Genomic DNA, 10,443 nt, shown 5'->3' on the forward strand with positions numbered 1-10,443 from the left:
AAAAAATACCATCAGAAATTCTCGAGCGCGTCAGATTAAGGTAAGGTGAGTTAATTACCTACTCAAACGTCCGGGCAACTAGAGCGGCTTTTTTCTTTAGACAGTCAAACGTCCAGGCAACCAGAGTGGCCCAGTCGACTTGCGTATTTATTTTGTGTTATAATCTGTAGTATGATTGAATTAGCTTGTCAAATACGATTTTTAAGACTCTATGGTAAGTAATTGTAATAGGCTTATCTTTAAATATCAAGTATCCGAGCAAAAATTAAAAGAAATAATTAATTGAAAATCGGTTTGCGGGGGGAATTGTCATTTGTTTATTTTTGTAGTGTCAAGTGTTTTGTTATTGTTTTGTTTATCATGTAAGTGTAATATTTTAATTACGTATTATATTTGTTTTATATATGAAATTAATCCTCATGATATCTAGTTTCCGATTTTATCTACAAATTACATATAAAATTCTTCTTACGACATTAAATCGACAAGTTATAACAGTATGATCGATACTACTTTATCGATTTGGTTTAAATATCAAATTTTTATTGTAATCCAATTAATTAACAGTAAATTATTACTTGTAATAGGGACAAAATATCATAAATATAATGTTTATAATATTCAACAATCTGGATGTATTGAGACAACCAAGTATTTCACGTTTTACTTGTGCATTCCGCAGATAAATTGTAGGTATATACTAAGAATGGCTGCTTTATTTTAGTTTAATGCAACAATCCCGTAAGTCGAAGTAATGACATATTAATATCGAAAAATAGGTTATATAGTCTGTTTCAATAATAATCAAGTTTTATTAATGTGTGCGCTAATATTTTACATAAAAACTTAATATAATGAAAATGTTATCACATTTCTACCTATAATCTCGAGCTTTAACCTTTTATTTATATATAACTTGGGTTCAAAAACATAATTTATGATTTTACACGTTGATTTTCTATACTTTTAACTACGTGAATCTATTTTTTATATAGCCATAGGTGGAGTCGTTATGTAATTATATCGCTTTTAATAATGATGAATCTCGCGCTCGCAGTCGGATAATCTTAATCGCGTCATCGGACGTTTCGCTACCTGCCAGCTGTCATTAATCGGACGTTGCAATAGTTACATAAAGTGTATATTCCACTAATCTGACAATTTGAGAGTGACGTAAAGTCATCTCGACATTCTCGAGCGTAGCTTTTTTTATTTTTATTTGGAAGGAAATAATTTGAGAATAATGAAAAATATATAATCTAACGATTTCCGCAAGCCGAAATAACAAAAAATCGTCGATAAAGTTAATATTATTTATGAGAATTAAAGTTTATAAATATTTAATATGAGTGATATAAATTTAAAATGTGTATTTTGTGGTGAAAGTACCTTACAAAAAACAATTAAATTTACAGTAGAAACATTAAAAAAATGTGTAAATATGTTGGAATATCGTCGGAGCAAGCCGGTTATCCGAAAGTCTCGAAGAACATATTATGATAACCTCGAATTGTCGATGGAATCATCATTAAATGATTTATATCACGCACAGTGCTATAAATAATAATTAATTAATTTTTGAAAGTGGTTTTTTTGGATAACTTTCAAACGGCTTTATCGATCAACTTCAAAAACTAATCCGCCTTTGAGCTTGAAAAATCACGTCGATTCGACGTCGGTTGATTCGTTCGAGAGATATCGTGAGCGAAAGAAACCCGAAAAAGTTTCGGGATTAATCCGAAAGTTTTGGTTCGATCAATTAAAACTAGAAAATTACTTATGAGGTTGATAAAACTGCGTCGAATGCCGCCAACCGCGTGAAAATCGCTTGATCCATTCATAAGTTATTGCGGTTTGAAAATTCCAAAAATAGTGTTATATTAAACTTCTATCAGACTTTCAAGCTGGGAGAGCTCAAATGCATAAATATATTATTCCTTTTAAATCAGCGAGCTCAAAATATCACATAAATTATATTTTGAGCTCAAAAATGTCATAAGTACAATTTTAAGCCCCCAGGAATGGAATTAGTGGGAAGTTGCAGGGATGGCCTTTAGGGTGAACCGTTTTTCTAATTTTTTTGTCAGATCAGGCGAATCCCTCTAGATAATCGTCAGATTATGAGACAGTACGTTTAGAACATAAAGATGAACCATATATATCTTAATCTGACGCGCTTGAGTATTTCAAAATGGCGAAATTTTTTTTTTCATTTTCAAACCTTACATACAACCACCCGCATCATGCAAACGATCAGATTAACATACGTACATTATTAAAAATACGTAGGGCATTGGTGCTACCAATATCTGACGCGCTCGAGGATGTCCATGAAACAGATTTTTTTTACATATTTTAAAAATCTATAGCCGCTTCCCCCACGATGAAAAGGTATATATCATATAACATTTTTTTCTTCTTATCATCTAAGCTTTGCAATCCAATAGGTCTCTACGACGCTCGAGTAAATCCCCATTTAGCATCGTGGGCTCCCCTACTATATTCACGTAACCACAATAGAAACGGAATAGACTGAACGTAGTGTTTAAATTCTCTTTGGAATAGACAATATAGGAAATAAAAGAAAAATAATTATAGTTTTTTTTACTGGCTTCACAACTCTAGGTTCTATTTTTTTCGTCAAAAAATTTTTAACAAAAAACAACTGACTTCAAAAACAATAGTTATAATATGCACTAAAAAATATAAAAATAATTGCGTATTTTTATATAATCTAATTAATTAATGTAATTCTAGTTACGATTATTGTTATTTTTCAATGCAGCAATTTGATTTTTGCTATTTGATTACAGACAGGTAAATTCTGCCACAGATCGCACCCTTACTGTAAGTCGCTAAGATCGCTCGTACATTGATTATCATATTCGACTACGACAATTACTTGATCATAACTATGATATGGTAGATGACTTAAATATCCGGATAGCAAAAAAAAATTCGGCCGAGTATCGTTAATTTGCTCCTAAGAATTGAAGAGTTCCGTTACTTTGTCATGGATTTCGTAATCAGAACATAACCAAACTATTTTTGAAGTATATCGTTTCCAAAAAAAAGAATCATCGAAATCTGTTGGCGCGATATTGAGTTATTCGTAAATTTATCATCCACTTGCTATAGGTACGTATGTATATCAAATTTAAGACTTTTATGGTTTTCTCATGGATGCCAACGTCAGATCTGGACCAAATTACAATGGGACCCCACGGCAAGCATTATTAAGGAAGAATTATCAAAATCGGTTCACCGAGTCGAAAGTTTTGAGGTAACAAACATAAAAAAAGACATACCGACGAATAACAGGCATTTATGCAAAAAAATTGAGTTTTCTTCTACAAATCATATAATCTTATCTTAAAATTATTTTTAGAGTTCTCGTTAGTAAAATGAAATGATAAATATTAAACTATCTAAAAGTCAGTCAAATAATTACGACAATAAGATGTAGTAACAATTATTATTTTTGGAGTCGGTGTGTTTATTATTAATTATTACTATGTTACCTTATAGTTAAACCAAGCATCTCCATATTATGATAAAAAGGTCTTGGTTAGTAGTTCTTTAAATCTTGATATGGTCATTCTGACTCCTCAACAGTAAAATTTTCGGTGTCGGTGCGCTGAAACGTGCAAATCGAGATAAATGGACCGTGAAAAAGAGTTGTTCTTCTGTTGTAACTAAGAAGACGAATGAAAAAAAACAGAAGCAGTGATTTTGGGTCAGTATATATAGCATATCTTTTATTATTCATATTTTTATATATCATAAAGCTATTCATACAATGAACCAGGACGGAGGCCATTTCAAGACGAATTAAGAAACGCTAAAAATATGTGGGCATAAGATTTTTATATTTACTATTGTTATTATATTATACATATTGTGAGCTCTTACCATCGACGAAAGCTAGTTGCGTTCAGAGGAAATTTGAATTTTATGTCGTCAAAATCTGCAGCATCTGTCTCACCTCGATGATTTGACGCTATGTTTAATTAAATGATCAGATTCACAGAAATTTTCATAGGGCCGGCGTCTGCAGTAAATATCAGTGTTACTGTTTTCTTATAATAAACATTGTTTTAATAAATATTTGCATTGTAAATTTTTCAGAAGTGGAATGTTAAGATAATTAGATAATTTTGGACGAATGATATGAGACACAACCCGGCGTGTCGCAAGTCCCAACCTCGCTATCAGTCTATCACCGCTAGCGCACACATACAATGAGAGGAGGTGCACTAACTTTCTTCTACGTATATTTCAACGTTGTTATGAAAAGATCAACAAGGCTATATTCGAACGCTTGGCTCTCAAAAGAAGCTACTCAGAAAGTATGTAATTTGCGGCATGTGTCACTAAATTGTTTTTGTTCAATGTTCAGTCTATTTTGTCTGAGTTGAGCTATAAACATTTTTAGCATATCGCGATTTTAGAGTCACGTGACTGCATATCTCGAAAAATATCATCATCAATATCCACCACAACACTTTTTTGTCCTTAGAGTAGGTAGTGTTTGCTACCCAACTAGTTGTACTATTACATATTCTTTGCCCAAACCCTAGAAATGTCAATGTCATAATTCTTCTTGACGCTTTCTCTAAAGTCTGGAACAGCGTTCGGAAGTCGGAACCGTACGATAATTATCGTACACATACGATAATTTTGTGCCTACGTACGATGTACGATAGCATATTATTATCGTGCGCAGATTGTACGATAATTTCTATCATGATGCAAAATTTGAGAATTTATATTATTTCACTCATGCGTTGATAGTCTAAATCGCAGTAGCATGATTTTATTTTGTCCAATAAAATCTTGGGAAAATACCGGGAAATACAAGTTCTCTATTCCTATTGGTCCTTACGATCCGCTCTACTACCTTACGCTCTTTCACCACTGCCGATATTGTAACTTTATCCAGCGCCTGCTGTACACGCTTTCTTATTGGTTAGTATAGCATCTACCAATGCGAACAAGAAAATATAAGTTCGATATTTCGATTATGTTCACACTTCATATGTATCGTATATTTTGTGTAGAAAAGTGGGCAGTTATTTCGTTATATTATTATGATTATATGTCTGTATTTGCTCTGACAAACGGAATTATTCAAATTTAGTGAAGAAAGAAGTAATTTTCAAAAAGATAAAATATAGAGTACTTGCATGCATATCAATATTACAATTCATATGATTTATTTATCTATAATAGACATTATCCTAAAAAATACGATAATTTCGATCCATGTACGATAATTTTACGCCCCTGGTACGATAGTCAGTCCACTTCAAGTTGCTAACGCTGGTCTGGAAGCGCGGGAACTCTTGATTGTTTAGGGCGGTCTTTTTAACTATAAAATTAAATATTTCTTTTATATTGTATATAATCCTCATATTTTTTAAAAGTATATAAGTATTTGTATATGTTTATCATTTAATTTGTTTAGTATAAGTAAAAGTCTAGATATTTAGAGATTTAGGTTTGTGCTAAGAGATGTCGAAAAGGCGGAAAAAAACCAAGCCGGAACGAGATAAAGGTGAGTCTATTTTAGATTCCACCTCTGAAAGTAGCGAATACTCAGATTCGCGTACAGTTTTGGAAGACCAGACTTTTATTTGCCATATAGGTGGCCGACTATTGTCGCCGATATCCGGAAGACGCAGGTGCCGGTCATGAATTTATAGTCTTCATAGAGAGTGTCACTGAACAGCCACTTGGTAGTCGTGACATGCTAACTCTTAGTAGCTACTTATCGCGCTTCATTAAAGGCATTAAATATCTTAAGAAACTCAACAAATATAAGATAGGAGTAGTGTTTGCACGACCCAATTTGGCTAATACATTCCTAGACAACACGACATTTTTAAGGGACCAAAATATTAAGGCGTCCATGCCAGCTGGTGCCACTGAATTGTCTGGAGTGATTTCCTCCGTACCCATTGATATGTCCAACAAAAAAAATTTCAAATCTTTGTCAAGTACAAAAAAAAATATTTCTGTTCGGCGTATAATGAAAAAAAACAAATCCGATAGTGGTTTTATATTACAACCTACACAGGCAGTCATTATTACTTTTGCGTCATCTACTTCACTCCCAGATTACGTTCACTTAAAGATGTGGCGTCTACCAGTGCGACCTTATGTGCCGCCAGTTAAGCAGTGTTTCCGATGCCTTAGGTTTGACCACTTGGCTAAATTCTGTAAGAATGCTCAGCGTTGCTCAATCTGCACTGAAAATCATTCATATAAAGAATGTACTATACCTATTGACAAAGCAGTATGTGTGCACTGTAAAGGTAACCATCTTGCAGTATCAGGTCAATGCCCTATAAAACAAAGATATTGGATAGTAAAAATAAAAGTAAAACACCATTATCAGATTTATTTAAACATCCAACAAGCTTTCCATCACTCAATAAGACAGAGAACACACAAGACATCATTAATTTAATTTTATCCAATCCAGCAGCAATGAACCTAATCACAGAATCAATAATAAAAGTCATTACACTAAATAAAACACAGAATCAAAGCATTAGCTCACACGCAATTAGTTCAGCTATTAAAGATACCATACAAATTAAAAATAAAACGTCACATTCAACTGTCACAAACTTAACATAGTGCAGTGGAATGCTCAAAGTCTGTTGAGTAACAGACTTGAGCTTCAAAACCTACTTTATGAGCAGGACATACACATAGCACTTATATCAGAAACTTGGCTTAAACCAAATATACAGTTTTCTATCAGAGGTTATACAATACTAAGAAATGATTGTGGTAATGATCACAATGGTGTAGCAATTTTTGTTAGAAATGGCATTTATTTTCAAAAGTTAGAAACATTTTCTGATAACTCCTTGCAAAATGTAGCAATCAAAATTAAATACAAACAAAAAGACATCTCAATTGTTAGCTTTTATAGTCCTGGCAACAGTGTACCTAACTTTGACAAATCTAAATTTAATAGACTGTTGCATAGTATTCCAAAACCACTAATAATTGCTGGTGATTTTAATGCTCACCATACATGTAGAGACATCATGGATGTAATGGACGATAATGACTTAATGCTCTTAAATAATGATCAACCAACTACAGTGGGTACTAATTCCTGGAGACCAAATGGACTAGATCTAACAATAGTATCATCTTCATTATTCCTGTGCTGTGAATGGCAAGTTCATCAGGACTCTTTGGGCAGCTATCACTTGCCTACAATCACAAAATTTTCCATGGTAGTGTCGGAAACTGAATCTTCTTCAATTCCATCCAACATTCCTCCACACAGTAATCTGAAAATAGTAAATTGGGACCAATATGAGAACTTAGTAAATGACTTGTTAAAACAATTTGATATAAATAATTGTAATCTGTAGATTACAATTATTTGTATCAAATTGAATTAGAATATAATAACATAATTCTTAGAGCGGTAGAAAATTCAGTACCTAAAACCAACTACCACTGTAACAATATTACTAATCTACCTAAAAGAAAGCGACAACTTCCCTGGTGGAATGGGCAATGTACTAAAGTGGTAGAAGATTGCAAACAGGCTTATCTGTAATTCAAATCAAATTACAATATCCAAAACTACATTCATTTTAAGCAAGCTCAAGCAAAGAAAAAATGTATATTAAGACTTGAACGTCGTAAATCCTGGACAGATTTTGGCTCCACCATAAATAGGTTAACACCAATGAAACAGATTTGGACAAAAATGAGGAAATTTAAGAACTTATATTCTAATAATAATTGTTTCTCTAGCAATAATTGGATATCCAACTTTTTACACAAATATACTCCAGATGCAGTACCAAATTTGACAAATATTCACAATAATAATCCTTTAAATAGCACCAACTCTTTTATGATTGCCCCTTTTACTATTGAAGAATTAAAAGCTGGTCTATCATTAAGAAAGGACTCTGCATGCGGTTTGGATTGGCTCTCCTATAAAATGTTTAAACTCCTAAACTCTTCTAACTTAAATAAGTTTCTAAAAATATTAAATCTCCTATGGAACAACTCCACTATTCCAGAAGAATGGAAAACAGACTGTCTAATTCCAATTTTAAAGCATGGGAAAGATTCTAGTTCAACTGATTCATATCGTCCTATCACACTAAGCTCGTGTGTTGGTAAAATTTTTGAACAATTAATAAAACAGAGATTAATATTTTATATTGAAAGTAACAACCTCTTACCTAATAATCAATTTGGATTTCGATGCGGTCGTTCTGCTTGTGAGAGTCTACGGCATTTATGTCTTGACATCCATAGTGCCCAGATTGACAATAAGATATTGGCTGGTGTTTTTTTGGATGTTGTAGGAGCATTTAATAATGCTGATTTAGAACAATTATCATCCATTCTTCTATCCTTAAATGTCCCTGAAAAAATAGTTAGTTGCATATTCAATTTCTTGGTCGTAAACTTTATGTTAGAGTCAATAACCAATTAATAGGTCCTCGATTATGATCTCTCGATATTGTCTTGGGTACTAGAGTTTCTAACCTCCAATTTGCTGATGATCTAGTAGTGTATAGTTCAGGGCTTAATTTATCAAATGTTGTGTTAGATCTTAATGTAGCACTCAAAAAATTGGAGCTTTATTTTCAATATCTTAGTCTTGAGGTCAGTATTGACAAAAGCAAAGTAGTAATATTTTCAAAGCATTCTATAAGAATAAGAGATGCAAAAATATATTATGGTACTCAGGAAATTTCAATTGATAATTCAATAAAGTTTTTAGGAGTTACCTTTTTAAGTAATTTTAGATGGCACAAATATATCAAAATATTAGAAAATCGAGCATTAAAGGCCTGCAATATTCTGAAATCATTAGCTGGTACATATTGGGGTGCAGACCCACGCATCTTGCTAACACTATATAAGTCATTAGTCCGTAGCCATTTTGAGTATGCCTTCTTTTGTTATGGTGGAGTAATTACATTAGTGAATAAATTAGAAAAAATACAAAATAAATGCTTAAGGATCATAACAGGCGCTTTTAGGTCTACTCCTATTATATCATTACAAGTAGAATGTAATATTCCCCCACTAGCTCTTAGATTCAAATATCTGCAAACAAAATTCTTTCTCAAATTAACTTCTATTAATAATCATCCACTCCTACTAAAGATACAGGACTATATTAACCAAACTGACAATAATTCCTACTATCAAGTAGAAGGCATCTCTGATTTGTTACATTTTTCTTGTGATCATAATCTATTTTCTAGTATTCTTTGGCCATGTTATTTAAATTCTTATAATTCAAAATATAAACCTATTAAAATAATTATTAATGAATCATTAAAATATAAGGAAGATGTATATAGTATGCTGTCAGAGTGGTAAAATTATAACCAACTTTATACTGATGGATCTAAAAGTAATACTGCTGTCTCTATGGCAGTTTATGACATACAACTGCGGAGTGGGTTTGGTCATAGGTTAAATACCTTGGCTAGTATATACACAGCAGAATGTGCTGCCATATATGCTGCTCTAGAATATATTGGAGAACAGTCATATAATAATTGGATCGTTATAACAGATAGCATGAGTGTTTTAAAAGCTTTACAATATCCTAAATGTAATGTTACAACTAATTTCATCATTTACAATATTAGAGACAAATATCAATGCTTATCCCTAACAAAAGATATTGTTTTATTCTGGACTCCTTCACACATAGGCGTGGAAGGAAATGAACAAGCTGATTATCTTGCTAAATCTATTGTGAATAGTAATCAGATACATACTGCTTTGAACATTCCCATACCACACACAGATGCACTGTCTCATTTTAAAGGTACATTCTTGCAAGACTTTCAGAATTATTGGCAACAAGTTGTTCAAACAAAGGGCAAATGGTTAGCCGACATTAAAAACGAAATCTCTCCTCCCTGTTTTGTTAAAAAGAAAAAATACTTACACAGAAAATTTTACACCACAATTTGTCGGTTACGTCTGGGACATTCTCATTATTAATTTAGGATCGGTGTTTTAGATTCTCCAACTTGTCAATTCTGTAATTTATCCATCCAAACTCTTGATCACATTTTCTTTGACTGTCCCCAATATAATCTTCAAAGATTTACATTGATAGACTGCCTCTTGGATATTTATAAGCATGCTGAAGACATCCCGCGCTCACTTCAGCAGTTATTGAAAACTTATGGCTGCTTCGTGCCGCTTTACAAATTTATAGTTTCAATGGTAGGCGAAATTTGAAATTTGAATATACGGCCTGGCTTTTGACACAATCCCTTACACAGACTTAAAACATATTCGTCCATAAATTAACATTGGACTTGTGTTTATAATGTAAATTTTAAATATTATATTTGTAGTTATACCTTAAATTAGTTTCATATTATCTTATAATTATATTCAACTAATATTCATCAT

At 32.4% G+C, this 10,443-nt stretch overlaps 1 long non-coding RNA gene across 1 annotated transcript; it reads right to left on the reverse strand.

Annotated features, from left to right (window-relative positions):
• Positions 1 to 6,383: 6,383 nt before the first annotated feature.
• LOC126966628 (uncharacterized) lies at positions 6,384 to 10,232 on the reverse strand. Its single transcript, XR_007729765.1, has 3 exons — positions 9,968 to 10,232; positions 8,232 to 8,417; positions 6,384 to 7,316 (listed from the first exon to the last, which is right to left on the reverse strand). It is a non-coding gene; the product is annotated as an uncharacterized LOC126966628 (long non-coding RNA).
• Positions 10,233 to 10,443: the final 211 nt, after the last annotated feature.

Source organism: Leptidea sinapis, chromosome 10 (genome assembly GCF_905404315.1).
Source record: "Leptidea sinapis chromosome 10, ilLepSina1.1, whole genome shotgun sequence".
NCBI lineage: Eukaryota > Metazoa > Arthropoda > Insecta > Lepidoptera > Pieridae > Leptidea > Leptidea sinapis.